Source organism: Zingiber officinale, chromosome 8A, assembly GCF_018446385.1.
Source record: "Zingiber officinale cultivar Zhangliang chromosome 8A, Zo_v1.1, whole genome shotgun sequence".
Lineage (NCBI taxonomy): Eukaryota > Viridiplantae > Streptophyta > Magnoliopsida > Zingiberales > Zingiberaceae > Zingiber > Zingiber officinale.
The window spans coordinates 96,984,810-97,000,261 of NC_056000.1; the positions used below are offsets into that span (position 1 = coordinate 96,984,810).

At 36.5% G+C, this 15,452-nt stretch overlaps 1 long non-coding RNA gene across 1 annotated transcript; it reads left to right on the forward strand.

Moving 5' to 3' along the window:
• Positions 1 to 1,763: 1,763 nt before the first annotated feature.
• Positions 1,764 to 3,300, forward strand: LOC122007851. The gene is made up of 5 exons (XR_006119132.1): positions 1,764 to 2,189; positions 2,289 to 2,369; positions 2,474 to 2,611; positions 2,709 to 2,784; positions 3,238 to 3,300. It is a non-coding gene; the product is annotated as an uncharacterized LOC122007851 (long non-coding RNA).
• Positions 3,301 to 15,452: the final 12,152 nt, after the last annotated feature.

The following is a 15,452-nucleotide window of genomic DNA, read 5'->3' on the forward strand; positions in this document are numbered from 1 at the left end:
AAAGATTTTTAAAAGAACTTTGAAATTAAGTTTTAGAGATTTTTAAAATAATTTTGAAAAGATTTTTAAAAGAATTTTGAAATTAAGTTTTAAAGATTTTTAAAATAATTTTGAAAAGATTTTGAAAAGAATTTTGAAATTAAGTTTTAAAGATTTTTAAAAATAATTTCGAAAAGATATTTGAAAGAATCTTGAAATTAAGTTTTAGAGATTTTTAAAATAATTTTGAAAAGATTTTTAAAAGAATTTTGAAATTAAGTTTTAAAGATTTTTTCAAATAATTTTGAAAAGATTTTTAAAAGAATTTTGAAATTATGTTTTAAATATTTTTTAAAATAATTTTGAAAATAGTTTTAAAAGAATTATGAAATTAAGTTTTAAAGATTTTTAAAATAATTTTGAAAAGATTTTTAAAGGAATTTTGAAATTAGGTTTTAAAGATTTTTAAAATAATTTTGAAAAGATTTTTAAAAGAATTTTGAAATTAAGTTTTAGAGATTTTTAAAATAATTTCAAAAAGATTTTTAAAAGAAGTTTGAAATTAAGTTTTAAAGATTTTTAAAATAATTTTGAAAAGATTTTTGAAGGAATTTTGAAATTAAGTTTTATAGATTTTTAAAATAATTTTGAAAATATTTTTAAAGGAATTTTGAAATTAAGTTTTAAAGATTTTTAAAATAATTTTGAAATGATTTTTAAAAGAATTTTGAAATTAAGTTTTATAGATTTTTAAAATAATTTTGAAAAGATTTTTAAAGAAATTTTGAAGTTAAGTTTTTAAAATATTTTTAAAATAATTTTAAAAATATTTTTAAAAGAAATTTAAAAATATTTTTAAAAGAAATTTGAAATTAAGTTTTAAAGATTTTTAAAATAATTTTGAAAAGTTTTTTAAAAGAATTTTGAAAGGATTTTTAAAGGAATTTTGAAATTAAGTTTTTAAAAGATCTTTAAAATAATTTTGAAAAGATTTTTAAAAGAATTTTGAAATTAATTTTTAAAGATTTTGAAAATAATTTTGAAAATATTTTTATAGGAATTTTGAAATTAAGTTTTTAAAAGATTTTTAAAATAATTTTGAAATGATTTTTAAATGAATTTTGAAATTAAGTTTTAAAGATTTGTAAAAAAATTTTGAAAAGATTTTTAAAGGAATTTTGAAATAAAGTTTTTAAGATTTTTAAAATAATTTTGAAAGGAATTTTGAAATTAAAATTTTAAAATAATTTTGAAAATATTTTTAAATGAATTTTGAAATTAAGTTTTAAAGATTTTTAAAATAATTTTGAAAATATTTTTAAAGGAATTTTGAAATTAAGATTTTAAGATTTTTAAAATAATTTTGAAAATATTTTTAAAAGAATTTTGAAATTAAGTTTTTTAAAAGATTTTTAAAAGAATTTTGAAAAGATTTTTAAAAGAATTTTGAAATTAAGTTTTAAAGACTTAAGAGAGTTTTTAAATGGGTTTTTGTAAGATATCGCAAAATAAATAATAAATGTTATTGGATGAAAAATCTTATTGGATTTTTCTGGAATTTTTAGAAATTTTTTGTGATTTAAATGGAGGTCGTATGAATAATTTTACGGGGATGGATTTATTGGGCCTGGAGAAAGCTTGTTTGGAATACCCATTATGTGGGAGTCGATTAAGTGGTTAACTTAGAGGTTAATTAGGTTAACGCAAGTATTTAATTAAGAATCCTAAATCCCTAAATCCCCGATTTCTTCTCCTCCTTCCTGATTCTGCCGAACCCACCTCCCTCTCCCGATCTCCTCCTTCTCCTCACATTACGCCCGAGACCCCCCTTCCCTCTCCGGCGATTCCTCCTCGCCCAATCGCCAGCCACCGCGAGTTCACCGCCAGCAGCGACCTATCCTCTGCGTGCCTCACCAACACCAAACTCTCTTGGCTGTCGATCCTCTCCTCCCTCTCCCTCGCGATTCCTCCCCTAACTGCGACGCCGACCCTGTGTTGCTTCGACTCGCCGATCGCCGGACATCCATGAGTAGCCGATGATGGCCACCGCTTCCTGAGCCCTAGCTTCGGGTCTGTAACCTCCTTCTTGACCCACGACGCCACCCTAGCACGACTTGATCCTGGACCAGAGCAAGAATCGGAGCCCTAGCTCCCATTCCTCGTCGCAATAGCTGTGGATCGCACGACACCAGCTGTAGAGATTGGTTGAGGTAAGGCTTGGTCGAGAGATTCTGTAAATTCAAGGATTTTTGTGTAATTGGGGTTCGTTTATGGTGTTCTATCTGATTTGGTCTATGAGGCGACGTCAGATCAACCTGGTGATGGTTCTTCCCTAAGCAGATCTTGATCTTCTCCATTCCTTGTGGTTGATTGAAGCCTCGAGTGAAGAGGTAGGGGTTCAATTGAGGTAACTGTGGTTCTGTTTATGGGGTTCCAGCAGATACAGTGCTGTACGATTTCTTCTTGGAATTGATTTTGGAAGGAATTGGTGTAGGGTTTCTTTGAGTAGCTGTCGATAAGAGGTTTTGTTTGGAGGACAGTGGTGTTTCTTGGTTCCAGTAGTAGCTCCAGTTTTGCTTCCTGCAGCAATTTTCTCCACAGCAAATCAATTGTTGGGGGTATATGCTTTGAGGTAAGATGTGTTAATTTCAAGTTGGAAACAATTTGAAATTCTATTGTGGCAATGATCTATGGTCTATTGAACGGTTCTTGTTTGATTTGTTCTTAAGATCATGAATAAAGGCCATCAGCTGGGGCATTCAGATCTCTTCACCGAGCTATTGTAAATCTACAGGTTGGATTAGGGTAAGATCTTTTTAGCTTCAAATTGTCACAGATCTGGATTTGTTTCTATATTAGATTGATTAACTAGTTAATGATGAGGAGATGTGTCTAGAATGAGAATTCAAATTGATTAAGTTATACTCAGTTGAAAATCTCGGATTGCTTTGGATTTGTAGTGGATTTAGGGTTGTAAGTTGTTGCGGTTTGGTTGATTAGTGGAGTGGCTTGTGGTAGATGATTACATGATCATTAATCGAGTTCATTGGATTGATATTGTGATGAGTAGGGATGAATTAGAGTATATGATGGAATTTTGATTAATGGATGAGTTTGGATTGTGTGATTAAGGTTTATTTGGAGGATTTATCAGAGATTATATTTGAGTGGAGTTATCCTAATTGGGTAGGTATTTTATTTAGCTATTTTAATTCTTATGAATTTAGCTAAATAAAATATATATATTGATTTATGCAGGACCGTGATATGGGATGATCATCACGACGTGGGATTTATTTTAGCACGATCGACGTATAAAGGCGGGTATTTCTTCCTTTGCCTTTATGTATTTTCCTTGAGCTTAGTGCATGGTTGTTATTTGCCGGATTAGGTTACTTTACCTTATATCGGGTTCATTTGCTGTTTTTCCTGCTTGAGCTTAGAGATGATCTAGTTATATCATATACAGTCTCAACTCTTGATTTCTACTCTGCTGTGATTACGCGTGTAGAGTACGTATTGTAGTGATTGTCGAGTGATTGGATTTACCATGCTGATTTTGCATATAATGTGGATTGTACATAGCTTGGAATGTGTTTTAGGAGTCATCATGTTAACCGTACACACATGTTTGGTTATGTACTTTTGGAGGAGTTGTGTTGATTGTATGTTTGTGGTTTATACACGTGTCTGGTGTGTTTATTATTTGAGGATACATGTTGATTGTATTTATGTACATGTGTCTTGTGGGATTATTGGAGATTTTTAGTTGATTATACATGTGTAGTTGTGTACATATGTTTGGGGGGATATGTGGAGGTATCATGACGATTATATTCTTGTTGTGCAGTGCTTATGTGGTTTAGAGGTTGCATGGAAGATGACGGTGTTTGTATCATGATTATACATATATATCATGTTCATCATTCATGGCATACTGACGACTATCGTCTCCCTTATAGTTGAGAGGGTTGTCAGTCTTTTATAGCCGTCCATTCGGCCATTGATGGAGAGTGGTAGTTTGGAGTGGAGATAGTCCTGTCGCGCTTACTCCGCCGCTCAGTGTTCTGTCAGCCTCGACCACTCTGGAGTAGTGAGTCTTCAGGGTACAGTAGTCAGAGGGCTAGAGATGTGAGTGGTCAGGGACCCTTAGCTATGTAGTTATATAACTACTTAGCTGACCGCCCACTTCGGCCGCCTATAGCGGTGCTTGTACTGGAGGCTAGTACGGTTTGTCACAGACCCAAGCCTCTCGGCCATACAGGGGTCGTGGTGTCTAGAGAGGTGGCGGGGGTGACCATGGAGCATGCATGCACATTTGCATTTGATGCGCGGTGCATCTTTGGAGATATATTTGCATACATGCCTAGTAGATACTAGTTGCATGTGTTTGTGGAATGTTGCATTTGTTTGCGATATGATTGTTGCATATGGTTTTCACGCTGCATACATGTCTTTTATTTTACATGTATTTGCAGTCATATTTATATTGCACAGGTGTCACGAGTAGGTCTGTTGCAGATCTGGTGAGTTTACTGACCATTGTACCAGGTGTCGATTCCAGATTGGGTATGTATCTATCATTATGTCGGTTGTGATTTGTACAGTATGTATGTCAGGTTAGTTGGTCTGATATGTTCAGATGCATTGATTATGATAGTAGGATCATGTTCTTGGATTCCCTACTGAGACTGTATACCTTTGATCTCTATGTTTATTTATAGTCCATGCACTATCTTTTCTATTACCCGCTGAGTTACCTATACTCACCACCGCATGTATATCTTTATGTTTTCAGGTAGATGGTTGGAGTGTCGCTCGGAGTATCCTGTCTGCTGGGTCCTACGTCACATCCGAAGAGCGTTTCGGGTTTTCGCTTATGTTTTACTTGTATTCATTATTTGGTGCATTCGGTGTATTTGGTGTATTTTGTGTTGTTGTTGTATTTGTGTTGTTGTGGTTGTTGTATAAAGCCTAGCCGACTAGCAGTGTGTTGATTGTGTTGTGTGGGCTTTCCTTCGTTTTTCTACTGTGTTTAGCACAACCGTGTGGGCTGTTTTATATATAACTGTGTGGTTGTGATTATTTCATTACAGCCGAGTGGGCTGTTATTATAACTATGTGGTTGTGTATATAAATATTCCAGTCGCATGTGGCTGATGTATTTTGCTTGTATTCATGCTTCAGATTGTCACCGGTACAGGGGAGATGCTGCCGGATTTTTGTCTGGCAGAGACTCCTTTGGGGGCGTGACAGTTTTTTTTTAAATAAGTTTTTAAAATTGATTAATTGATTATAGAATTTGAATTAATTATAGTTATGAGTTTAATTTTGAATTTGAATTTTAAATTCCTTAGTCATCTCACCCGATCTAAATTTTCAATCAGGGAATCCTATAATTTTTGTGAGATGAATTGAGGTTCAATTTAAGGATTTGGTTTAACTTTGTGTTAGATTCAGGTTTAGCTTTGGGTTCAACAAGTAAGCATTCTTTGGATAAACTTCTGGGCTATGGTGAGTCACAAGGAACTAATTAAAGTAACCATGCCTTTGAGGTTTTCCAAATAGTCCTACCCATTGAACTTAACACTAAACCTTAGTCTAACTAGTTAGGATCCATTTAAGGGTAGCTTCGGTCAGTTCCACTTGGCCAAATGCACCAGGTCGAAACCATATCTTCCTATACATGCGATGCCTAAGCTTCCCTAACGTACTATCATCCAAAAACTTCACCAGTACTATGAGTCAAGTTAAACCTAGTCCATTTTAATTTAACCTTAATTACCCTGCCGAGTAGTCTACTCTTGTTTTACCCATTTCGGGTAGATTAAGTTCGGTTACCCAGTCGGGTAGTTTAGTTGGGGGTGCCGGATATTTTGGATCCTCCATCTATATTTTGTTTGATTTTGAATTCGAATTATTTTGAATTTTTAATTGAATTTTTAATTTAATTTCGAATATTTAATTGAGTTTTTAATTTAATTTCGAATTTCTAATTTGATTTGAATTTTGAATTTTGAATTTAATTTTGAATTTTTAATTTGATTTTGAATTTTAAATTTTGAATTTATAAGTTAATTTTGAATTTTTAATTGAATTTTGAATTTTGAATTTCATTTCAAATTTTTAATTTGATTTTGAATTTTGAATTTTTGAATTTCGTTTTATTAAAATCGTTTTTCTTTTTGCCCCCCTGGATCATAGCCTCGATATAGTTTATCGAGGTAGTGTATTTGATCCTTCGGGATCCAGTATTGACCAAGTCCAACTTGATTGACCAATTTAGACTTAGGGACCCATGCTTGGACTGATTTACTATTTGGTTTGTTTATTAAAGATAAATAAGATTTATATTTCTTTTTAGTTTTATATCCTAGCCCAGTTTTATTATAGACGGCTCTTTGTGACCCAAGAATTAGGTCGAGATTCTTGGATCCTAAAGAAAACCGTTCTAATATTAACTTCAAATCCTTGATCTGATTTTTCTAACTGGAATTTTCTTCCTCAAGTTTTTGGACCTGAATTGAATCTCCAGTCTGAACTGGGTCAGGCAAGGATTTGGAGTTAGTCACTTCTTTAAGGATTGCTATTTCCTTTAGAAGTGACTTTAGTTTAAGATTTGATTTAGCTAATTTGCGAAGTAAATAATTAACTATGCTATTAAGTCTAGGAATACTTACAGAGGGATCGGGCCCTTCGGAAATGGATACAGATCCGTGGCTTCGCTCGGACTCGGCTTCCGACTCAGTCTCACTCTGGACAGGTTGATCTGGTCCCGGGCCATCAGTGCAAGTAAACTTGTTTGATCGAGTTTGTCGTCGGTGTCCTCTTCTGAGGGTTCGTCCCAAGTCGCTTTCAGCACCTTCTTCTTCCTCTGCTTCTTTGCGTCCTTCAGATTTGGACAGTTGGACTTAATGTGCCCCTTTTGGTTGCACCCGTAGCAGATTACCTCAAATTTTGCTTTAGAACTTGGTTGGACCTCCTTGGATTGGACTGCTTTCTTTAGGTCTTTCTTGTTGAAGCCTTTCTTCTTTTTGTAGAGCTTCTTCATGAGATTCACGAGCTCGGTTGTCAGTTCGTCTTCTTCATCTTCTGAATCGGGTTCGTTTTCTGACTCCGGTTCAGTTCTTCGTCGTGATCTCGGATCGCAGGTTCGACTATTACCTGCAACCAAAGCAATACCCTTCTTGGTTGGCTATGCATTAGTCTGTTTATGAAGTTCAAATTCACTAAATAATTCATCTAACTTTAAAGAAGTCAAATCCTTGGAGACTTTGTAGGCATCTACCATTGATGCCCACAATGTATTCCTTGGAAACGAGTTAAGAGCGTACCTTATTATATCCCTATTTTCTACCTTCTGCCCGATTCCGTGAAGGGAGTTAAGGATGTCTTGAATTCGTGCGTGTAGCTGGCTTGCCGTCTCATTTTCCTGCATTTTTAAGTTATACAATTTATTGAATAGTAAATCACGCTTACTTACTTTGGTATAGGAGGTCCCTTCGTGAAGCTCGATCAGCTTCTCCAATAGCTCCTTGGCGCTTGAGAATGGACCGACGCAGTTTAGCTCCTTTATTAGTCCGCACTGGAGGGTACAAGTTGCTCTGGCGTTTGCCTCCACCTTCTTGATTAATGCAGGTTCCCAATCTTCGCAGGGTGTAGGATTGCCGTCTTTATCTGTTGGCAGATCCAAACCAGTCTTGACGATCATCCAGGTTTCGAATTGGATCTTCAGAAAGTTCTCCATTCTGCCCTTCTAGTAACCAAAGTCCTCTCTAGTGAAGAGTGGGGGACGGACAGTGCTATAACCCTCTTGTTGGGTCATTTTAGATTTACTACGAAGAAAATAAATGACAAGAAAATTCCAGGACTTGGTCCTGGATTAGTAGTGCGGGAAGTATTTAAAAATAGAACACGAACTCGGGTGGTGTTGCACCAACCTCGAGCAAAAACCGATTCGAGAAAAGAATTAGAATATAGCTATAAAGCTAAATTCTAATTGACTCCGAAAATTTGAAACTACCACGAAAAATTGTTTTGAATGGTGGTTGCACCAATTCAAAATGACCCCGCTCTGATACCAATTGTTGGATCGAGAAGCGCTAGATGGTGAATAGCGCTCGTGGCTATTTCCTACTTATCGATTATTGGAATCGTAAATTAAGAGCAAACGCAGTGGAAATGAAATAAATGCAAAGAAGGAACACAACGATTTACTTTGTTCGGAGCCTAGATCGACTCCTACTCGAAGGCCCGCGATCCTTGATCGCTTTCGGTGGGCAACAACTATAAGCACAATTATTACAAACTAAGTATTACAATAAGTGCAATAAATAAATCTATACCAATGACGGAAAATGAAATCTCAGAGCTCTGGTCGTCGGGCATGAGTAGCAGCACTTCGAAGCGTCTTTTGGAGCATCACATGAATGAGAGAAGGCTTAGAATTGTTGATCGGAGGTGCTGCTCGAAACTTGCTTTTAAAGCATGCTGGAGGCGCCTCCAAGCTCGTTCAAGGTGCCTCCAGTTCGCCCGAGTCACATGCATGGATCAGTGACGAACTGGTAGAAACCTATCTGCTAGAGGGCGCCTTCATGGGTCTTCAAGGCGCCTTCCAAGGCGCCTCCATAACCCTCTGAGGCGCCTTTAGCCCTGTTTCACGGCCAGCTCAGCTTTTGCACCTGAGGCGCCTCCAAGCTCCATGGAGGCGCCTCGGACACTGTTCATCCGAGGGAAGACTTCATTATTTTGTACCTGCAAGATATGTTTGTCCCAAACAATATCCTGCAACACAAAGTTAGCACATAAAGCAATAAATAAAGTAATAAAATATTGTCGATAGTCATCAGACTATCCGAGTCTGACTTCGGATTTCCGACCGGAAATCCTAGGTCAACCCGACGCCTACTGTTCCCTTATCGGGGAACGCGCCCTCACCTACTCCCCTCAGGAGAGATTATCTTATGCCAGTGCGATCCTCCAGATCGACTGCACTTTTGCTCGGCACTTGATGCTCCCAGACTTTCTGCTGGACTTCCACTTCCCGGCTGGTTCAGTCTTTCACTTGGTTCGTGACACCAGGACTTTCCATCTAGGGTTACCACCCCCTAGGAGTTTTGCCTGAAGCACTCAACCCACAAAGACTTTCCGCATAGGGTTACCACCCCCTATGACCTAGAGTTACCTCCCTCTAGGGGTTTCCTCCACCTAGGGTTATCGCCCCCTAGGACCTATGGTTACCACCCCTTAGGATTTTCACCTGCCTACCCGCAGTTAGGACTTTCCTAAAACACTCAGTCAAGCATGTTAGACCATAAACCAACTTAACCTTGAATCCTTTGCCATTATCAAAACTAAGGTTCGATCGTCGGATACTTCTAGCACCAACAAAGACTTCTGAAAAAATTCTACAAGCTGGGTTCTTCTGGCCTTCTCTATTCAAGGATACAAGAGAATTTGTACAATCCTGTGATCAATGCCAAAGGACTGGAAATATTTCTAGAAGGAATGAAATGTCACTAAACTACATTCTAGAAGTTGAATTATTTGATGTATGGGGAATAGATTGCATGGGACCATTTCCTTTTTCATATGGGAATAGGTTTATTCTGGTGGCAGTAGATTATGTATCAAAATGGGTGGAAGCTATTGCTTCTCCTACAAGTGATGCAAAAATAGTAATCAAATTGTTTAAAAAGACAATCTTTCCACGGTTTGGTGTTCCTAAGGCGGTCATTAGTGATGGAGGATCATATTTTATAGAAAAACAGTTTAAAAACTTACTCAAGAAATATGGAGTGAATCATAGAGTAGCAACACCGTACCATCTACAGACCAATGGGCAAGTTGAGATATCAAACCGTGAAATCAAAGCTATACTAGAGAAAATGGTCTCTAATTCACGAAAAGATTGGTCATTAAAGCTAGATGATGCTTTATGGGCTTATCGCACTGCTTACAAGACTACCATTGGCATGACTCCATTTGGGTTAGTCTATGGAAAATCATGTCATCTTCCAGTTGAATTGGAACATAAAGCTTACGAGGCAATCACGAAACATAATATGGATCTCAAGCTAGCAGGAGAAAAAAGAAAACTTTAGTTAAACGAGCTTGATGAGTTAAGAATGGATGCCTATGAACGTGCTCGGTCTTATAAGGAAAGAACGAAGAAGTGGCATGATCAACATATTTCACGAAAAGATTTTAAAGAAGGAGATTTAGTTCTACTATTCAATTCGAGGTTAAAACTTTTTCCAGGAAAACTTAAGTCACGATGGTCAGGCCCATTCGAAGTTAAGAAAGTATATCCTTTTAGAGTAGTAGATATTGAAAATAAAGAGTTAGGAATTATTAAGGTGAATGGGCAGCAGCGTCTTAAGAAATATGTACATGGTATGAACTTAGAAGAGAAAAAAAAATTGTACTTCTCTGAACCTCATCCACCAGACCTAGGAGAATGATCGAGCTAAAGACCTTAAAAAAGTGCTTCTTGGGAGGTAACCCAAGGGTTTCTTTAGTCTTTTCAGTTTAAAATTTTCTTTTCATTAGTTAGTACATTTTAAATTTGTTGTTACTTTTGTTTCCATGTTGTAATTTTGCTTCCATGAGTTGACCATGACTATTTCATGGGGATGGAAGCATTGGATAACCAGGGAAGGAGTAGAACTATCCTTTGGAGCAAAACAGAGCTCGGTCGTGTGTCAAACACGACCGTGTATGACTTGCATGGAAGGAAGATGCATGGGCCATGTCTATAAGACACGACCGTGTCTATAAGACACGACCGTGTAAGAAGTCCCGAGAAGAAACACTACCTGGCTGTGTACCAAACACGACCGTGTGATGATTCCAGAAGAAGAGGTGTGCCCGACCGTGTAAGAATCTAGGGGAGGAGTCTTCACTAGTCGTGCCATTCAGCACGGACTTGCAAGGCTAATCAAAGAGGAAAAGGATGAGGTCGTGTCTCACACACGACCGTGTGAACAAGACCGAGAAGGAGATTGCTATGGCCGTGCAAATAAGCACGCCCGTGTAGGTATTCCCGAAGAGGAGAATGTGTGGCCCGTGTAATTTTACCTGGCGGTGTGAAGAATTAAGCACGACCCAACCCTAATTTTAAAAGGGCTAGGGCACGAGGTGTGTGGCTCACACGGCCATGCCCGCTGCACCCCCCCCCTCTCTTCTTCTCCTTCCCTTCTCATTTCCATTTCCCTAGAGTTTCAAACTACTCCTAATTTTCCTCTCATTCTTCCTTCAAGAGGTCCAATCTTTCTAACTGTACCATGTCAAATGTGATCAAGGAGATTTCATCTACAAGAAAAGGGAAGGAAAAGATGCTTGCCACAAAAGAAAGAAGCTATTGTTTCAAAGGTATTTCTACTAACTTTGGTATTATCTTTTCTAGCAATGAACAACAACTTAGATATTCTTCTTTGTGTAAGCGTTCTCTCTTGAGTATCAAATTTGTGGATGATACAACTTTGGATACATTAGGGTTTAGGGAAGATATAACTTGGTTATTTGAAAGAATAGGTTGGAGTGGTTTGATGAATATGAAATACTCTACTTACCCTAGAATTGTTTTTGAATTTTTAAGTTCTATAATAGTTGACAACGTTCAAGGTGGGGGGGGGGGGGGAATAAAATTTTGCCTATTAAATGAAGATTATGAATGGACATTAAATTATTTTAATATTTGTTATGATTTGCCAAAAAATGATGTGTGTACGATCTTACCTGAGTTTTAAAATTCACACTTTTTACAACAAATTTCTGAACAAACACATTTTAACCCTTACAATTCTTGAGTTCCTCACATTATTAATCCCATTTTTAGATATGTTTATTTAGTCATGAAAAACACTATATTTGGGAGAGAGGATAAGGAGGGGTTAGTAAGACTTGTGGGTTTGTATTGTTTATGGGTAATGGTTGAAAATGTTGCAATTAATTCTGGATATTTCTTTCTTAATCATTTGGTAAAATTGGGGAAAGCAGACTTTACCACGCCAATTATTTTAGGAGGGTTGCTAACTCAAATAACTTTAGTGCTAGTGTGTGATTTAAGTGAATTAGAGATGATTGATAATTCTTGTAGATTAGACTTGAATTCATGTTTAGCAATTAAGATGATAAGGCGTGAAGAACATGGATATAGTCTTCTTATTAAGAATAATTTCCCTTTAAGATTGCCCAATTATGATCTCACCACCGTTCATGTTAAGGAAAATTGGCGTTTAAAATTAGCAAGTCAACAATCTAAATCATTGTCAACTTTAGTTTCAAAAAATGTTCCTTCAGTTAGTCATAAGGTCCACAATTTTAATTTTCAAGAACTTCATTCTATTTTGGACAATATTCATAATGACTTAGACTCAACTAGCAAAATTCTTACAAGTAGAGAACACATGAAAGAGGAACAATTTAAAAAATTGTAAGGATGTTTTGAAAGTGAAAGAGAACTGTGTGACAAGATTTTTAGAATCATAAATTCTTATAGATCTCAAATGGAATTTAATGAAGATTTTCGAAGCTTTATGAGATATTTACAAGATGACTTAAACAAATTGTTTGAATATCATAAATTTTTTAGAGATGAAGTAGGATGGGTTATTAATGCTTTTCCTTTTCCCCTTCCAGAGTTTCCTGAACTCCCACCTCTACCACCATTTTAATTTCATCGGGATGATGAAAAAGATTAAGTCTGGGGGGGGGGGTGGTTTGTAACCTGAAAATTTTTGCAATTTTTCTGCACTTTCAGTTTGTTTTTGTTTTGCACTTGTTTTTCTTTGTTTGGATTGTTTTTGATAGTCATTTGACTATCTTTTGAAAAATTCTATGGCATTCCCATTGAAGAAAACATTAATCCTCACTTTTATGCTTACTTGTTCAAAAGTAAAATTGTTAGCACATTTTCTATCTTGATTCATGATATTGTAAATGATGCTAGTATGTTTAGTGTACCTCTTTTCTCTATCTTGAGTAGCATGATGTGAGGTAAGTGTCATATAGAAATAAGTTTGAGCTTTGGCTTAACCTTAAGGATCTTACCTTCATTTCACTTTACTTGAACTTGAATAGTTGATATCATTGAAATAGATAGTTGTCGTGAGTGGAAACTAGCAAGTCACCCCTTTGAGACCGAGTTAGTTTACTAGGGAAATGACTTCTATGATTCTCCTGATATCGAGCGGGCCTTTGAGACCCCGGGTTGATTGAGAAATATGAACCAAATGTGTGGCAGGTAAGTGCCTATCACCAGAAACATTAGGAACTCAATGGGATGACGACTTGACTAGGACAAAGATTGAAACTTGAAGGGTTTTGAGTTACTTATTTGCACCGTGCACAGGAGATTTATGCTTAAGCCATACTTGGTTTGTTTCTATGATCATGCTTATTAATGAAACTTTTAGATAGAGTTAGGAAAGTGCATTAAGGATTATGATGTGCCCAAATGTCCTCCTCTATATATAGAGCTTCTTCCTATTTGAAAGGGGAGGCTCTCCCTTTGGGGAGATCCATTCTTGGGTGAATTTCCAACATTCGGAAGGAGATTTCTGTCAAAGATTCGACTCCAAGAGTGAAGGATTGATTTCGAAGATCACTCGTCATATTGAGATAAGCATTCTTTTCTATTCTTCTTGATTAGGATCAGAATGTCTTGGATCTTCTTGTCTTCGATTCTTTCTTCATTCTCTATAGAGTAGATCCTTTGTTCTAGGAAGGAGGGAGTATTTGTGATGTAAATTGATGTAAGATTCATGAATTTACCATCTTCTTGATTCAAGGATATTGTTATGTTTTGTATCAATCAATCTTGTATGGGTTGTTATGTTTTGTGCCTAATTACCATTCTTGATTGGTTGTTTGTATTTCTTGTGGAATCTTGTCGAGGAATTCGTTAAATTGTATGACCGAGGGGTGTCGTGACGGGGCTGCCCCGCTAACGGACTTTTTAGGGGGTCATCTTTAGGGATAAAGCAAGAACACACAAAGAAGTAGGATGGATTGATATGATTAATTCTATATCTTAAGGTGAATTGATTAGTTATGTGATTCTATGTCGTATGACCGAGGGGCGTCGTGACAGGACTGCCCCGCTAACGGACTTCATAGGGATCATAACTCTTTGGTTTCTTAGGGTTTAGAAGAGAGTCCTTGACCGGTGTTTTCTGCAGAAGATAACCGGTGACTTCTTATGAATACATTACACTTGAGGACAAGGTCTAATAGATTTCATTACATTGATGAATATCGCAAAGAAACCAAAACTCCTAGAACCTTTATAAAATTGAATTTCTGCATTTAACCCCTACCTCTAATCTTTAGTTGTAAATGATCTTTTAATCATTTGTTTAGCTAATTCGCTTTTGAAACATCTTTAGTGATTATAACCAGTCCTTGTGAATATGATATCTTTTATTATTACTGACAACGTAACCGTACACTTGCGGTTCGTAACACCAATTGATTAGGCGATCGATCGGGCTGGTTTTCATGCAAGGACTCGAGGAAGCCTAAATCGATCCGTTGATTGATTCAGGTCATTTCCAGCAGAGCACAGAGGCACTCTGAATCGATCATCTAATCGATTCAAGCCTCCCCAATTGAATGGTCAATTAATTGGGATGTGACTATTGTGCGTGATACAGGTTTGGACTGCTGAGATCGATGGGATCTGACGTAGCAATCGATTGGGAGAATGCCCAATCGATTGGGATCCCTAGAAGTGCAGATATAAAGGTGATGATGAGTTCAAACACCATAATAATTCTCCTGATCCTTCTCCACCAAGCTCACGACTTTTCTGCCAATTTTTTGAAGCTCTTGGGTGTTGGAATGTATACTGAAAGCCTAAGCTTTTGTAAACATTTATTTTGAATAAAGAATCACATTTGGTCAAATTGTCTACATTTAGTTGTAGTTGTTCAATTAATTTATATTGTAGATAACATAGTATGTGGTGCCACATACAGAAGAAGATGTTATCAGTACCTTATAAACTATAAACAGTAGCTCATGACTAAAATGAAAAGGAACAAACCATTGGAAGGTCGTAGTGTAATTAGGAATTAGTTTATCTTAACTATATAATTACACTAGTACACTTAGAGTGTATTGAGTAGAACCATTTGAGGTTGTTTCTTTTATATTGACTTTATAAAGGAACAAATACCTCAGTTATTATGGAAGTGTGTGCTCTTAATCCTAATATAATAACAAATACATATATTTGATATTTATTTCTTTAATTTATCAATGGGTGAGATTTAGTTCGATGAATCAATAAGCCTGATAAGTTGGGAAATGATATCACTTATAGTGTGTATTGTTGATTATAGAAGGAAACTGTATCCTAGTAATCTAGGTTGATAATGTCCCCATGATGAGCTCATAAAGATTGTCATGTTAAACCCTGGAATTCGACATAACGATAAGGTTGAGTGGTACTATTCTTGGATTAAGAT